The 18,073-nt window shown below is 40.1% G+C and overlaps 1 pseudogene; it reads left to right on the top strand.

The window, feature by feature from the left end:
* Positions 1 to 1,216: 1,216 nt before the first annotated feature.
* The window catches only part of LOC129137292 (zinc finger protein 519-like), a 37,596-nt pseudogene continuing 20,739 nt past the window's right edge, over positions 1,217 to 18,073 (top strand).

The following is an 18,073-nucleotide window of genomic DNA, read 5'->3' as shown; positions in this document are numbered from 1 at the left end:
ACATTGTTGATGAGAATTAAAATAGTGCAGCCATTGCGTGAGAAAAAGGCAATTCTTCATAAAGTTATATATGGTTTTACATATGACTCAGAGATCCCATCCTCAGGTAAATACCCAAAAGAATGAAAATCTGCAGCACTCAGAGATTCATATGTGAATGTTTACATCAGCACTCTTCATGTAGCCAAAACGAATAGAATCCAAGTATCCATTAACTAGTGGAAGAAAAAATAGTATGTGCCATAGCCATACAACAGAATATTACTCACTAATCAAAAGGAATGAAGCAGTGATGCATACTACAACAGGAATGGGCCTCTAAAACATTAAGCCAAGTGAAAGAAATCAGACCCAAAAGACTACTTAATTGATGATTTCACTTATAAGAAATTTTTATAAAAGACTCACCTTTAGAAACAGAAAATAGATTGATGATTGTCTAAGGTTGGGACAGTAATAGGGAGTGAATGCAAATTGACTAAAATTTTCTTTAAGAGAAAAAGACCTGCTGACAGAGCCAAAATGCTGACTGGGTGCAAGGAGGAACATCTCCCACCGAGAGACCAGGACATCAGGAAGACGGGCACACTTTGAGCCGATCTTTGGAGGGAAGGCATTGAGAGTAGACGGAGGGAGAACACAGATGCTGGGCTGAAGTGGGAGGATGCTGGGAATGCTGCACAGGGCTGCTGAGCATTGGAACTCATTCCTGGCCCCCGGTGACTCTTGAAAACAGGTGGGTTGAGCAGGTGAAGAGTGACCCATTCTCACCGCAGACCTCTGGAATTCTAGAAGTAGGAGGTCCTACAACCCCCACAAACACTTGAGCTGGCAGAGAGAGCTGCTTAGATAGGAGGAAAGGGCTGGACCCTAGCCTGTGCAGAACCCAGAAGGGTTGGCATGGAAATAGCCGCAGTGGGCCACAACCAAGGATGCCCATCCCCCAAGGTTTGTAATGTTCTTCTAGGAGACTTTAGCCTTAGAGTTACTGTCATACCTGGACAGGGCAAGACAGTCTTGCAGTGGAATGGGCCAGTCTGGCTTGAGCACCTTCCTGTCTGCTATCCTCTCCTGAGGACCCAGCATGGCTACACCCATTTGCAGCACAGCCTCAGATGCCTAACCAGGGTGCTTCCCTGGGGCCCTCATCATAGCTCCTTTGCCGGAAGACTGAACCTGACTGTTGGACAGCTCCAGCAGACTGACCACTGCCAACATGCACCAGCCCACTCACAGATTACCCCCACTACAGCCTCCGCCTGCTGCTTTGCTGGTACAAACTCACCCAAGAACACCCTCTCCCCACGACTGCCTTGCTGATGTGCAGTGCATATGGGTGGACCTTGCCTTCCCCACTGGGGCACGTGAACACATGCACCCCACAGCACCTGACCACCGCCATTGTGAGTGCACCCCAACACCTTTCCCCTGCTGATGGGTGGGCACCCTGCTCTGCCACCACCATTGGCATGAAAACACACACAAATGCCCACAACTGTGCCACTGCTGCTGCCGGCACAAATGCATGCACAAACACCAGCAATCCACCCCTACTACACCACTGCCATTGCAGGCATGAACACACACACAAACACTCACAAGCCCACCCTCACCAGTGCTCTGCCACTGCCACTGCCACAACCAGTGTGAGTGTGGGCACCACACATGTCTAATTTTAATTGTTTTTGTAGAGACAGGGTCTCCCAATGCTTCCCAGGCTGGTCTTGAACTCTTGGGCTCAAACAATCTTCCTGCCTCAGCCTTCCAAAGCTCCAGGATTATAGATGTGAGCCACTGCTCCTGGACTAGCTCCAATTTTGAAAGAAGTTCTACTCTGTGTAAAAGCTATCAAACAGCATTGCATGTTACAAAGAACTCTTGGGTGAAAGAAAGAGTCAATTGGTATGGCAAATTTTACTGCTGTCTTATTTTAAGAAATTGCCACAGAACCCAACCTTCAGCAACAACCACCCTGATTCACACCCATCAACATCAAGGAGAGACCCTCAGCCAGGAAAAATATTATGACTTGCCAAAGGCTCAGATGTTCATTAGCACTTTTTAGCAATGAAGTATTTTAAACTAAGGAGTGTACTTTTTTGGACATAATGCTATTGTACACTTAACAGACTATAGTATCTTGTAAACATAATTTATATGCACTGGAAAACAAAAAATGCATGTGACTTGCTTTATTGCAAGATTCACTTTGTTTTGCTGGGCTGAAACTGAACATGCAATAATTTGTGGTATGCCTGTACCTTTTAAAAAATGAATACAGTGGATAAATATCACAAACATAATGTTACACTAAGAAGCCAGATGCAAAAGTATACATGCTATCTCATTTCGTTTCTTTAACAAAATAGCAGACAAAGCAGAGTTTCTGGCTCAGGTAAGGGCGGAGTCGCTTTTTGAACAAACACTCTCACTGAAAATAATAAGTTCTCGCATCCAACACAGGAGCACTCAGATTCATAAAACAAGCTCTTAGAGACCTATGAAGAGACTTAGATAAGCAGACAATAAGAGTGGGAGACTTCAACACCCCCACTGACAGTATTAGAGAAATCACAGAGGCAAAAAAGTAGCAAAGATGTTTGGAACCTGAACTCGACACTTGACCAATTGGACCTAACAGACATCCACAGAACTCTCCACCCCAAAACAACAGAATGTACATTCTTCACATGGCACATAATCTGGAATCAACCTTTCAATCGGCCATAAGACAATTCTCAGCAAATTCAAAAAATGAAATTATAACAACCACACTCCTGGACAACAGCACAGTAAAAATAGAAATCAGCACTAAGAAGATGCTCAGAATTATACAATTACATGGAAATTAACAACATGCTCCTGAAAGATTTCTGGGTAAACAATGAAATTAAGGCAAGAATCAAGAATTTCTTTGAAACAGTGACAACAAAGATACAACATACCAGAAACTCAGGGACACAGCTGAAGCAATGTTAAGAGGAAAGGTTAAAGCACTAAATGCACACGTCAGTTAGAAATATCTCGAATTAACAACTTCACATCACAACTAGAAGAACTAGAAAAACAAGAGCAAACCAAACTCAAAACTAACAAGACAGGAAATAACCAAAATCAGAGCTGAACCAAATGAAATTGAGACATGAAAAACTGTACAAAAGAGCAATGAAACCAGAAGTTGGTTATTTGAAAGAATAAATAAGATTGATAGCCCACTAGCTAGACTAATGAAAAAAAGAGAAGATCCAAATAAACACAATCAGAAATTACAAAGAGGACAGTACCCCTGACTCCACAGAAATACAAAAACTCTCAGAGGCTACCATGAACAACTCTGTGCACACAAACTAGAAAACCTAGAAGAAACAAATAAATGCCTGGAAACATACAACCTCCTAAGATTGAACCAGGGAGAAATTGAAACCCTGAACAGATCAATAATGGCTTCTGAAATTGAATCAGTAATAAAAAGCCTACCAACCAGAAAAAGTTCAGGACCAGACAGATTCACAGCTGAGTTCCACAGATATAGAAAGAAGGGCTTGTACTATTACTATTGAAATTATTCTAAAAAAAATTAAAAAGGAGGAACTCCTCCCTAACTCATTCTATTGCCAGCAACATCCTGATACCAAAACCTGGCAGAGACACAACCGAAAAAGAAAAATTCAGCCAATGTCACTGATGAACGATTCAATTTTTGAAGTGAAGGAACTCAGATCCAAAAAGCTGTATATTCAGCCCTCTGTATCCATGAAGTTTGTATTCTTGGATTCAACCAACCAAGGATCAAAAATATAATTAGGCCTATGATGCTTGCATCCATACTAAATCTATAGAGTTATTTTTCTTGTTAGAATCCCCTAAACAATATCAGTATAACAACTATTGACATAGCATTTACATTGCATTAGGTATTATAAGTAGCCTAGATATGACTTAAAGTTCATGTGCATAGGTTATATAAAAATAGTGTACCATTTTATATAAGGCATTGAGCATCTACAGATTTTCATATTTGCAGGGATTTGAAAAAATCCACCATATATACTGAGAGACAACTGTAAATTATATAAATCTATTTATAGAGCATTGTAAGAAAGAGCAAAATTATAGAGATGGAAAATGAGCAGTAGTGGCGAAAGGAAGGGATGGGGAAAGTTGTTTACTGAAAGGGACAGCATAAAAGAAATTTGGTGGGTGAAAAAAGTTCTGTGTGGTACTCCAGTGGTGAAAGATGACTCTAGACCATTGTTAAAACCTGTTGAACTGTACACCACAAAGAACAAATTTTTCTGTATAAAATTTTTAAAAAATCAGGCCGGGTGCAGTGGCTCATGCCTGTAATCCCAGCACTTTGAGAGGCCGAGGTGGGTGGTACAACCTGAGGTCAGGAGTTCAAGACCAGCCTGGACAACATGGTGAAACTCCATCTCTGAAATACAAAAATTAGCTGGGCATGGTGGCGGGCACCTGTAATCCCTGTAAGCTACTTGGGAGGCTGAAGCAGGAGAATTGCTTGAACCCCAGAGGTGGAGGTTGCACTGAGCCGAGATTGTGCCATTGCACTCCAGCCTGGGCAACAGAGCAAAACTCCATCCCAAAACAAATTTTTTTAATAGACCAAGTTGCTGAAGAAATTCAGATAGAATATAGACAATGACAGATGAATTAAACTATATTCCAAATGTATGACATACTGACTATTTCACCGGGGTTGGAGATGAAAAGTCCTGACCCAGTAACTTTGGGAAACATACGGGGTATTGCAAGAATCAAAATCTCTACACAAACACTAAACTATATTTCAACTTAATTGTTGAAATTCCTCTGTCAGGAAGATTTGTCTCTTCCCTCCCTCTTTCTTCCTTCCATTCTTCCTTCCTTTCCATTTCTTCTTTCTTTCTTTTCTTCTTTCTTTTTCTTTGAAATGGAGTCTCACTCTATCGCCCAGGCTGGAGTGCAGTGGTGCAAGCTCAGCTCACTGCAACTTCCGCCTCCTGGGATCACGTGATTCTCCTGTCTCAGCCTCCTGAGTAGCTGGGACTACAGGCATGCGCCCGGCTAATTTTGTACTTTTAGTAAAGACAGGGTTTCACCATATTGTCCAGGCTGGTCTCAAACTCCAGAAGTCAGATGATCCACCCGCCTCAGCCTCCCAAAGTGCTGGGATGACAGGCATGAGTCAACGTGCCCAGTTGGTATTTACTTTCTAATTATACATGGACCTTTACATAAATGCTTTGTGCATGCATGCAATTCTGTATGCATGTTATAATATCAATAAATATTAAATATTATGGGTTGGGTGTGGTGGCTCATGCCTGTAATCCCAACACTTTGGGAGGTCAAGACGGGTGGATCACAAAGTCAGGAATTTGAGACCAGCCTGACCAACATGGTGAAACCCCATTTCTACTAAAAATACAAAAATGAGCCAGGCATGGTGGTGCGTGCCTGTAATCCCAGCTACTCAGGAGGCTGAGGCAGGAGAAACACTTGAACCCAGGAGGTAGAGGTTGCACTGAGCTGAGATTATGCCATTGCACTCCAGCCTGGGCAACAGAGCGAGACTCCATCTCAGAAAAAAAAAAAAAAAAAAAAAAAAAGAAAACATATTGGTTCTGGAGCCAAGATGGCTGAATAGGAACAGCTCCGGTCTACAGCTCCCAGCGTGAGCAACACAGAAGATGGGTGATTTCTGCATTTCCATCTGAGGTACTGGGTTCATCTCACTAGGGAGTGCCAGACAGTGGGCGCAAGACAGTGAGTGCAGCGCACCGTGCGGGAGCCAAAGGAGGGCGAGGCATTGCCTCACTCAGGAAGCACAAGGGGTCAGGGAGTTCCCTTTCCTAGTCAAAGAAAGGGGTGACAGACGGCACCTGGAAAATCAGGTCACTCCCACCCCAATACTGCGCTTTTCCGACGGGCTTAAAAAACGGCGCATCAGGAGATTATATCCCGCACATGGCTCAGAGGGTCCTACGCCCACGGAGTCTCGCTGATTGCTAGCACAGCAGTCTGAGATCAAACTGCAAGGTGGCAGCGAGGCTGGGGGAGGGGTGCCCACCATTGCCCAGGCTTGCTTAGGTAAACAAAGCAGCCAGGAAGCTCGAACTGGGTGGAGCCCCCCATAGCTCAAGGAGGCCTGCCTGCCTCTGTAGGCTCCACCTCTGGGGGCAGGACACAGACAAACAAAAAGACAGCAGTAACCTCTGCAGACTTAAATGTCCCTGTCTGACAGCTTTGAAGAGAGCAGTGGTTCTCCCAGCACACAGCTGGAGATCTGAGAACGGGCAGACTGCCTCCTCAAGTGGGTCCCTGACCCCTGACCCCCGAGCAGCCTAACTGGGAGGCACCCCACAGTAGGGGCAGACTGACACCTCACATGGCCGGGTACTCCTCTGAGACAAAACTTCCAGAGGAACGATCAAACAGCAGCATTCGCGGTTCACGAAAATCCGCTGTTCTTCAGGCACCGCTGCTGGTACCCAAGCAAACAGGGTCTAGAGTGGACCTCTAGCAAACTCCAACAGACCTGCAGCTGAGGGTCCTGTCTGTTAGAAAGAAAACTAACAAACAGAAAGGACATCCACACCAAAAACCCATCTGTACATCACCATGATCAAAGACCAAAAGTAGATAAAACCACAAAGATGGGGAAAAAACAGAGCAGCAAAACTGGAAACTCTAAAAAGCAGAGCACCTCTCCTCCTCCAAAGGAACACAGCTCCTCACCAGCAACGGAACAAAGCTGGATGGAGAATGATTTTGATGAGTTGAGAGAAGAAGTCTTCAGACCATCAAACTACTCCGAGCTACAGGAGGAAATTCAAACCAAAGGCAAAGAAGTTGAACACTTTGAAAAAAATTTAGACAAATGTATAACTACAATAACCAATACAGAGAAGTGCTTCAAGGAGCTGATGGAGCTGAAAGCCAAGGCTCGAGAACTACGTGAAGAATGCAGAAGCCTCAGGAGCCAATGCGATCAACTGGAAGAAAGGGTATCAGTGATGGAAGACGAAATGAATGAAATGAAGAGAGAAGGGAAGTTTAGAGAAAAAAGAATAAAAAGAAATGAACAAAGCCTCCAAGAAATATGGGACTATGTGAAAAGACCAAATCTACATCTGATTGGTGTACCTGAAAGTGACAGGGAGAATGGAACCAAGTTGGAAAACACTCTGCAGGATATTATCCAGGAGAACTTCCCCAATCTAGCAAGGCAGGCCAACATTCAGATTCAGGAAATACAGAGAACGCCACAAAGATACTCCTCGAGAAGAGCAACTCCAAGACACATAATTGTCAGATTCACCAAAGTTGAAATGAAGGAAAATATGTTAAGGGCAGCCAGAGAGAAAGGTCGGGTTACCCACAAAGGGAAGCCCATCAGACTAACAGCGGATCTCTCAGCAGAAACTCTACAAGCCAGAAGAGAGTGGGGGCCAATATTCAACATTCTTAAAGAAAAGAATTTTCAACTCAGAATTTCATATCCAGCCAAACTAAGCTTCATAAGTGAAGGAGAAATAAAATCCTTTACAGACAAGCAAATGCTGAGAGATTTTGTCACCACCAGGCCTGCCCTAAAAGAGCTCCTGAAGGAAGCACTAAACATGGAAAGGAACAACTGGTACCAGCCACTGCAAAATCATGCCAAAATGTAAAGACCATCGAGGCTAGGAAGAAACTGCATCAACTAACGAGCAAAATAACCAGCTAACATCATAATGACAGGATCAAATTCACACATAACAATATTAACTTTAAATGTAAATGGACTAAATGCTCCAATTAAAAGACACAGACTGGCAAATTGGATAAGGAGTCAAGACCCATCAGTGTGCTGTATTCAGGAAACCCATCTCATGTGCAGAGACACACATAGGCTCAAAATAAAAGGATGAAGGAAGATCTACCAAGCAAATGGAAAACAAAAAAAGGCAGGGGTTGCAATCCTAGTCTCTGATAAAACAGACTTTAAACCAACAAAGATCAAAAGAGACAAAGAAGGCCATTACATAATGGTAAAGGGATCAATTCAACAAGAAGAGCTAACTATCCTAAATATATATGCACCCAATACAGGAGCACCCAGATTCATAAAGCAAGTCCTGAGTGACCTACAAAGAGACTTAGACTACCACACAATAATAATGGGAGACTTTAACACCCCACTGTCAACATTAGACAAATCAACAAGACAGAAAGTTAATAAGGATACCCAGGAAATGAACTCAGCTCTGCACCAAGCAGACCTAATAGATGTCTACAGAACACTCCACCCGAAATCAGCATAATATACATTCTTTTCAGCACCACACCACACCTATTCCAAAATTGACCACATACTTGGAAGTAAAGCTCTCCTCAGCAAATGTAAAAGATCAGAAATTATAACAAACTGTCTCTCAGACCACAGCGCAATCAAACTAGAACTCAGGATTAAGAAACTCACTCAAAACCGCTCAACTACATGGAAACTGAACAATCTACTCCTGAATGACTACTGGATACATAACGAAATGAAGGCAGAAATAAAGATGTTCTTTGAAAGCAACGAGAACAAAAACACAACATATCAGAATCTCTGGGACGCATTCAAAGCACTGTGTAGAGGGAAATTTATAGCACTAAATGCCCACAAGAGAAAGCAGGAAAGATCCAAAATTGACACCCTAACATCACAATTAAAAGAACTAGAAAAGCAAGAGCAAACACATTTGAAAGCTAGCAGAAGGCAAGAAATAAGTAAAATCAGAGCAGAACTGAAGGAAATAGAGACACAGAAAACCCTTCAAAAAATTAATGAATCCAAGAGCTGGTTTTTTGGAAGGATCAGCAAAATTGATAGACCACTAGCAAGACTAATAAAGAAGAAAAGAGAGAAGAATCAAATAGATGCAATAAAAAATGATAAAGGGGATATCACCACCAATCCCACAGAAACACAAACTACCATCAGAGAATACTACAAACACCTCTATGCAAATAAACTAGAAAATCTAGAAGAAATGGATAAATTCCTGGACACATACACCCTCCCAAGACTAAACCAGGAAGAAGTTGACTCTCTGAATAGACCAATAACAGGAGCTGAAATTGTGGCAATAATCAATAGCTTACCAACCAAAAAGAGTCCAGGACCAGATGGATTCACAGCCAAATTCTACCAGAGGTACAAGGGGGAACTGGTACCATTGCTTCTGAAACTATTCCAATCAATAGAAAAAGAGGGAATCCTCCCTAACTCATTTTATGAAGCCAGCATCATCCTAATACCAAAGCCGGGCAGAGACACAACCAAAAAAGAGAATTTTAGACCAATATCCTTCATGAACATCGATGCAAAAATCCTCAATAAAATACTGGCAAAACGAATCCAGCAGTACATCAAAAAGCTTATCCACCATGATCAAGTGGGCTTCATCCCTGGGATGCAAGGCTGGTTCAATATACGCAAATCAATAAATGTAATCCAGCATATAAACAGAGCCAAAGACAAAAACCACATGATTATCTCAATAGATGCAGAAAAGGCCTTTGACAAAATTCAACAACCCTTCATGCTAAAAACTCTCAATAAATTAGGTATTGATGGGATGTATCTCAAAATAATAAGAGCTATCTATGACAAACCCACAGCCAATATCATACTGAATGGGCAAAAACTGGAAACATTCCCTTTGAAAACTGGCACAAGACAGGGATGCCCTCTCTCACCACTCCTATTCAACATAGTGTTGGAAGATCTGGCCAGGGCAATTAGGCAGGAGAAGGAAATAAAGGGTATTCAATTAGGAAAAGAGGAAGTCAAATTGTCCCTGTTTGCAGATGACATGATTGTATATTTAGAAAACCCCATTGTCTCAGCCCAAAATCTCCTTAAGCTGATAAGCAACTTCAGCAAAGTCTCAGGATACAAAATCAATGTACAAAAATCACAAGCATTCTTATACACCAATAACAGAGAGCCAAATCATGAGTGAACTCCCATTCACAATTGCTTCGAAGAGAATAAAATACCTAGGAATCCAACTTACAAGGGACGTGAAGGACCTCTTCAAGGAGAACTACAAACCACTGCTCAATGAAATAAAAGAGGATACAAACAAATGGAAGAACATTCCATGCTCATGGGTAGGAAGAATCAATATCATGAAAATGGCCATACTGCCCAAGGTAATTTATAGATTCAATGCCATCCCCATCAAGCTGCCAATGACTTTCTTCACAGAATTGGAAAAAACTACTTTAAAGTTCATATGGAACCAAAAAACATCCTGCATCACCAAGTCAATCCTAAGCCAAAAGAACAAAGCTGGAGGCATCAAGCTATCTGACTTCAAACTGTACTTACTACAAGCCTACAGTAACCAAAACAGCATGGTACTGGTACCAAAACAGAGATATAGATCAATGGAACAGAACAGAGCCCTCAGAAATAATGCCACATATCTACAACTATCTGATCTTTGACAAATCTGAGAAAAACAAGCAATGGGGAAAGGATTCCCTATTCAATAAATGTTGCTGGGAAAACTGGCTAGCCATATGTAGAAAGCTGAAACTGGATCCCTTCCTTACACCTTATACAAAAATTAATTCAAGATGGATTAAAGACTTAAATGTTAGACCTAAAACCATAAAAACCCTAGAAGAAAACCTAGGCATTACCATTCAGGACATAGGCATGGGCAAGGACTTCATGTCTAAAACACCAAAAGCAATGGCAACAAAAGCCAAAATTGACAAATGGGATCTAATTAAACTAAAGAGCTTCTGCACAGCAAAAGAAACTACCATCAGAGTGAACAGGCAACCTACAAAATGGGAGAAAATTTTCACAACCTACTCATCTGACAAAGGGCTAATATCCAGAATCCACAATGAACTCAAACAAACTTACAAGAAAAAAACAAACCCATCAAAAAATGGGCAAAGGACATGAACAGACACTTCTCAAAAGAAGACATTTATGCAGCCAAAAGCACATGAAAAAATGTTCACCATCACTGGCCATCAGAGAAATGCAAATCAAAACCACAATGAGATACCATCTCACACCAGTTAGAATGGCAATCATTAAAAAGTCAGGAAACAACACGTGCTGGAGAGGATGTGGAGAAATAGGAACACTTTTACACTGTGGGTGAGACTGTAAACTAGTTCAACCCTTGGGGAAGTCAGTGTGGCGATTCCTCAGGGATCTAGAACTAGAAATACCATTTGACCCAGCCATCTCCCATTACTGGGTATATACCCAAAGGACTATAAATCATGCTGCTATAAAGACACATGCACACATATGTTTATTGTGGCAGTATTCACAATAGCAAAGACTTGGAACCAACCCAAATGTCCAACAATGATAGACTGGATTAAGAAAATGTGGCACATATACACCATGGAATACTATGCAGCCATAAAAAAGAATGAGTTCATGTCCTTTGTAGGGACATGGATGAAATTGGAAATCATCATTCTCAGTAAACTATCACAAGAACAAAAAACCAAACACCACATATTCTCACTCATAGGTGGGAATTGAATGATGAGAACACATGGACACAGGAAGGGGAACATCACACTCTGGGAACTGTTGTGGGGTGGGGGGAGGGGGGAGGGATAGCATTAGGAGATATACCTAATGCTACATGACAAGTTAATGGGTGCAGCACACCAGCATGGCACATGTATACATACATAACTAACCTGCACATTGTGCACATGTACCCTAAAACTTAAAGTATAATTTAAAAAATTTAAAAAATAAAAAAATTAAAAATTAAAAAATTTAAAAAAAAAATAAATTTTAGAATTTATTTTTATTTCTGTGAAAACTGATATTGGAATTTTAATAGGGATTACATTGTATCTGTAGATCACTTTGTGTAGTGTGGACATTTCATCAGTATTAATTTTTCCAGTCCATGAACAAGGGATATCTTTACATTTATTTGTGTCTTCTTCAATGACATTTGTCAATGTCTTTTTTTTTTTTTTTTGAAATGGAGTCTTGCTCTGTCACCCAGGCTGGACTGCAGTGTTGCAATCTTGGCTCACTGCAACTTCTGCCTCCCGGGTTCAAGCCATTCTCCTGCCTCAGCCTCCCGAGTAGCTGGGACTACAGGCACCCGCCACCACGCCCAGCTAATTTTTTGTATTTTTAGTAGAGACAGGGTTTCACCGTGTTAGCCAGGATGGTCTTGATCTCCTGACCTCGTGATCTGCCTGCCTCAGCCTCCCAAAGTGCTGGGATTACAGACGTGAGCCACTGTGCTTGGCCCATCAATGTCTTATAGATTTTACTGAGCAGATCTTTCACCTCCTTTGTTAAATGGAATCATAAGAATTTTATACTTTTTGATGCTATTATAAATTGGATTGTTTGCTTAACTTTTTTTCTCAGATCATTTATTGTTAGTATATAGAAATGCAACTAATTTTTGTATGTTAATTTTGTGACCTCAGCTTTACTGAATGAGTTTATTAGCTCTAACTCTTTTTGTATACTCTTCAGGGTTTTCTATATATAAAATCACCTAATCTGCAAGCAGATAGAATTTTAATTCTTCATTGCCAATGTGAGGGCCTTTGATTTCTTTTTCTTACCTAATTGCTCTTGTTGCAGGGCTTGTGAGCCGCCAAACTGGGGCTTATCCTGGGAAGGTTCATGGCTTCACTCAGGAAGAATTCAAGTGCAAGATAGTGGTAGAAGAAAACAGCTTTATTGAGCTGGCAGTGTTGCAGCTCTATGAGTGCTCCTGTGGAGCGAGGCTCCCCTGTAGGCAGTGTGCTGAGAGGAGCAGTTCTGCAGTCATGTACTTATATACCCACTTTTCATTACACGCAAACTAAGGGGCAGTGTTTTTTCCCTTCAATTTTTTGGAAGAATTTGAGAAGGATGGACATTAATTCATCTTTAAATGTGTGATGCAATTCACCCATGAAGTCATTTGGTCATGGGCTTTTTCTCATTGGATTTTTTATTACTGCTTCAATCTCCTTTCTTATTATTGGTCTGTTCAGTATTTCTGTTTTTTGTGATTTAATCTTGGTGAGTCATTTATTTCTAAGAATCTATTTCTAAGTTATCCAATTTGTTGTCATATAATTGTTCATAGTAGTCTGTTATTATTCTTTGTATTTGTGTGTTGTCAGTTGTAATGACTCATCTTTCTTTCTTTCTTTCATTTATTTATTTATTTGAAACAAGGTCTCACTCCAATGTCCAGGCCAAAGTGCAGTGGCGTGATCATGACTCACTGCAGCCTCAACCTCCCAGGCTCAGGTGATTCTCCCACCTCCCACGTAGTTGGAACTACAGGTGCACACCAACGTGCTCAGCTAATTTTTGTATTTTTTAGAGAGAGGGGTTTCACCATGTTGCCCAGGCTGGTCTCCCATTCCTGAGCTCAGGTGATTTACCTACCATGGCCTCCCAAAGCGCTGGGATTACAAGCATGAGCAAGTGCACCCAGCCCATTTATAATTTTTTGAGTCCTCTCTCTTTTTGTTCCTTTGCTTAATCTGGCCAAAAGTTTCTCAATTTTGTTTTCTTTAAAAAATTCAACTCAGTTTCTTTGATCTTTTCTATTGTCTTTCTATTTAGTCTCTTTTTGTTCTAATTCTTACTATTTCCATAATTATGCTAACATTGGGATTATTTTGTTCTTCTTGTTCAAGTTTCTAGAGGATTAGAGTTAGATTTTTTATTCAACATCTTTTTCTTCTTAATGTAGGACTTTATTATTATAAACTTCTGTATTAGAACTGTTTTGGTTGCATCCCAGAAGTTTTGGTTTGTGTTTCCAATTTCATTTGTCTCAGGATATGTTTTGATTTGTCTTTTGATTTCTTCTTTAACCCATTGATTTTTCAGGAGTGTATTGTTTAATATTCACATATTTGTGAGTTTCCAGTTTTCTTCCTGCTATTGATTTTCAGTTTTATATCAGTGCAATCAGAAAAAAAACTTGATATAATTTTAATCTTTATAAATTTGAAAAGACTTACTGTTTTTTACTTTTGGTTTAACATGTCATCTATCCTGAAGAATATTTCATGTATTCTTAGAAGACTGTGTATTCTCATATTGTTGGATGGGATGTTATATGTATAATTAGTCTATAGTATTATATGAGCGCACTGTTTTCTTAATTTTGTGCTTGAATGATCTATCCATTTTAAGTAGGGTACTGATGTTCTCTTTTATTGTATTTCTGTATATTTCTCTTTCCAGTTCTGTTAATGTTTGCTTTATATATTTAGGTATTCCAGTGTTGGGTGCGTATATCTATTTAATTGTTCTAACCTCTGGACAAATTAACCTCTCTATTATTATATAGTTAACTCCTTTGTCTCTTGTGACAGATTTTGTCAGACAGCCTGTTTTATTTAATGTAAGTATAACTACCCCTGCCTGCACTCTTTTGTTTACCATTTGTATGGAATATCCTTTCCAGTTCTTTCACTTTTAGCCTAGGTTTGTCCTTAAATCAAAAGTGAGTCTCTTGTAAGCAACCTGTCACTGGATTTTTAAAAATTCATTCAGCCACTCTCTGTTTTAAATTTGTTTTGTGCTGCTATATCAGAATATGACAGGGTATTTTGTAAGGAAATGGGTGATTTATAAGGAATACAAGTTAATTTAGCTTATGATTCTGGAAGCAAGGAAAGCAGAGAGCATGACACTGGCATCTGGTGAAGACCTTTATGCTGCATAATAACATAGCCAAAGGCATGACGGGGAGAGAGCTCCCTTTTATAACAAATGCACACTTGTGATAATTAACCCACTGCTGTGATAAGGACATTAATACATTCATGCAGGCAGAGCTCTCATGGCCTAATCACTTATTAAAAGTCCCACTTCTTAATTCTATCACAATGGCTATTAAATTTTAACCTAAATTTTGAAAGTGACATTCAGTCTATATCAGTGTCTGTTTATTGGATAATTTAACCTCTTTATATGTAATTACTGATAGGTAACCATTATAATTTTGTTTTCTGTTTTATACTTCATTTGTTTCTTTTTTCCTCTTATGCTGTCTTCCCTTTGGTTTTGTTAATTTTTTGTCTTGTTTTTATATACTTTGGTTACTTTCTCTTTTTATTGTATGTATCTACTACAGTTTTTTTCCCCAGTGGTTATAAGACTTACATAAACATTATATAACAGTCTAGTTTAAGATGATAATAATTCAACTTTTATACATAGAAAAACTGTACAGCTTTCCTCCCCTTCACACATTTTACATTATCTATGTCACACTTTAAAACTTTTTATATTGTGTATTCATTAACAAATTATCAGCTATACTTTTTAAAAATACTTCTGTTTTATAGTTCTTATACTAGAATTAAAAGTGATTTATGTACCACCATTACAGTATTCGAGTATTCTGAATTTCACTATGTACCATTTCCAGTGATATTTGAAGTTTTAATGTTTTCATATTTAGTTTGCATTTCATCATTTCAACTTGAGTAATTCCCTCTAGTCCTTTAGCATTTCTAGACAGGTCTAGTGGTGATGAATTCCCTTAACTTTTTTTTGGTGGGGGGGCCTTGAAATGTCTTCATCTGTCTTTTATTTCTAGAAGATGCTTTGTTGTATATAGCTTCTCAGTTGTCTTTTTTTTTTAATCTTCCTTCTTTCAGCACTTTGAATATATGGTATAACTCCCATTTGGCCTGTAAGGTTTCTGCTAAAAAATCTACTGATAACATTATAAAGTTTCCCTTGTATGTGAAGAATCTCTTATCTCATGCTGCTTTCATGATTCTTGCTTTGTCTTTGAATTTTGACAATTTAATTATAATATGTCCCAGGGATATCTTCATTAGGTTCTTCTTGCTGTAGTTATTTTGAGCTTTATGAAACTGGTTGTTCATATCCTTTTCCAGATTTGGGGAATTTTAAGACATTATATCTTTAAATAATCTTTTTTTCCTGTTTCTTTCTTCTTCTGAAAATCCTAAAATATGTATATTTGTTCACTTTATGATATATAGCCTATATGCTCCCTTCTTGCTTTCATTTTTTTCTAATTGATTACTTTCAAATGACCTGTCTTTGAGTTTGCTGATTTTTTTTTTTTTCATGATTGAGTCTCTTGTTAAAACTGTTACATTTTTTCAGTTCTTCCATTGTTCACTTTAGTGCCAAGATTTCTGTTTGGTTCTTTTTAATGGTTTCTATTTCTCTATTAAAAGTCTCATTTTGTTCAAATATAGTATTATGAAGCTTTTTAGTTATCTATCTGTGTTCTTTTGAATCTCACTGAAATTCTTTTTTTGTTTGTTTGTTTGAGATGGAGTCTCACTCTGTTGCCCAGGCGGGAGTGCAGTGGCGTGATCTCAGCTCACTGCAAGCTCTGCCTCCCGGGTTCACGCCATTCTCCTGCCTCAGCCTCCCGAGTAGCTGGGACTACAGGTGCCCACCCACCATGCCCGGCTAATTTTTTGTATTTTTTAGTAGAGGCGGGGTTTCACCGTGTTAGTCAGGATGGTCTCCATCTCCTGACCTCATGATCCACCTGCCTCGGCCTCCCAGTGAAATTCTTTAAGATGATTATTTTGAATTATTTGTCAGCCAACTTTCAGATCTCCATTTCTTTGGAGATAATTACTATGGCTTTTTAGTTTCCTTTGGTGGTGGTGGTGGTGGTTTGCCTGATTCTTTATAATCTGTGTAGCCTTATGTTTATTTCCCTGAATGTGAAGGAGCAAACATCTCTTCCAATCATTATAGACTAGTTTTGGGAAGTAAATACTTTATTCTTTCGGATCCCTGAGCTGATGAGATTTTGACTAAGATTGCACTTGAGTGTGTTGGAGCTGTGTCACATGACTGCTACTGGGTCTGCAGTGGGTTTTATGGTTGACAGGCCTATTAGGAGGGCATAGATAGTCATGGATCCTGTCTGTTCTCTGGGAAGACAACTTTCTTCAGGATCTTGAGCATTGGGGCTGGTTCTAAGATAAGGAATTGTAGTTGTTTCTGCAGAATGGGGGTGCTGATAGAATAGATGTGGACAGGTGTGGCTCCTGCTGAGTCTCTGGGAGTGGTTTCATCCAGTCATTGAACAAGTCACTGATGGACATGACTGACCCCTGGTCACAGCTGAGAGGGTCTGGAACTGATTCACAGGGTTGCTGCAGGATATGGGCCCTGGGCCCATGGCTTGTCTCCTTCCAGGTTTCTCATTGAGCAGAACTACTCCCAGACCCTGGCTGACAGAAAGTAGAGCCAAACTTACAGGGCTACTTTAAGATTCACAGTGAGACTAATGTCAGCAAGTCTAGCTCCAGGGGCACAGATGTGTGTGCTTTCAGGCAGGTCCCAGGTTGAGCAAAACTCCTGACCTGTGGCTGCATGAAACTGGAGCAAAGTTTCAGTGCCACTTCAGGATTCCCATTCCAGTCAGTGTTGGCAGTTCTACATCCAGGGGCACAGATGGATGTTTTTCCCTGAGGGTCCCTGTGTGGACAGAACTTTTTCCAGACCATGACTGAGAAGTGATGGAGATGGATTTTGCCTTATTCAGGGGCCACAGACAGGATCACGGTCTTCAGGCCTGTCACCTGAATCTCAAGTGGGAATGAATCCTCCTGGATTCTTGGCAGATTTTTCGAGCAGCAGGACCAAGGCCAAATGAGCTATAGTTAAATCTACGGTGGGATATGGCAATTTTTTTGTTTTGTGTCCAGAACCATAATCAACAAGCCTACCCTTCAGTTAAGGACTTGTCCTCAAATTGTCCTCCTTGATCTTGGGCTTCAGCCGGGCATCAGAAATTCTGACCTGGATCGCAAAGCTCCCATAAAGGCATGGCTGCCACATTATGTTGTGAGAAATATGCATGGGGGCCTTCTATTCTGTCATCTTGCTTATGTTTCCAATCCTATATGTTTCACTTTTGAAAATATATCAAATTTGTGATATTTGGATTGAAAAGTTCTGAAACAAAATGCTCGAATATGCACATTGTATAAGATGTAAATTAGATTACTAGTGGGCACCATGTATTTATTAATATGTTTGATTATAAGTTTA

Source organism: Pan troglodytes, chromosome 18 (assembly GCF_028858775.2).
Source record: "Pan troglodytes isolate AG18354 chromosome 18, NHGRI_mPanTro3-v2.0_pri, whole genome shotgun sequence".
Taxonomy (NCBI): domain Eukaryota; kingdom Metazoa; phylum Chordata; class Mammalia; order Primates; family Hominidae; genus Pan; species Pan troglodytes.
The sequence above is the reverse complement of the archived record's forward strand: the minus strand, read 5'-3'. Positions and strand labels throughout refer to the sequence as shown.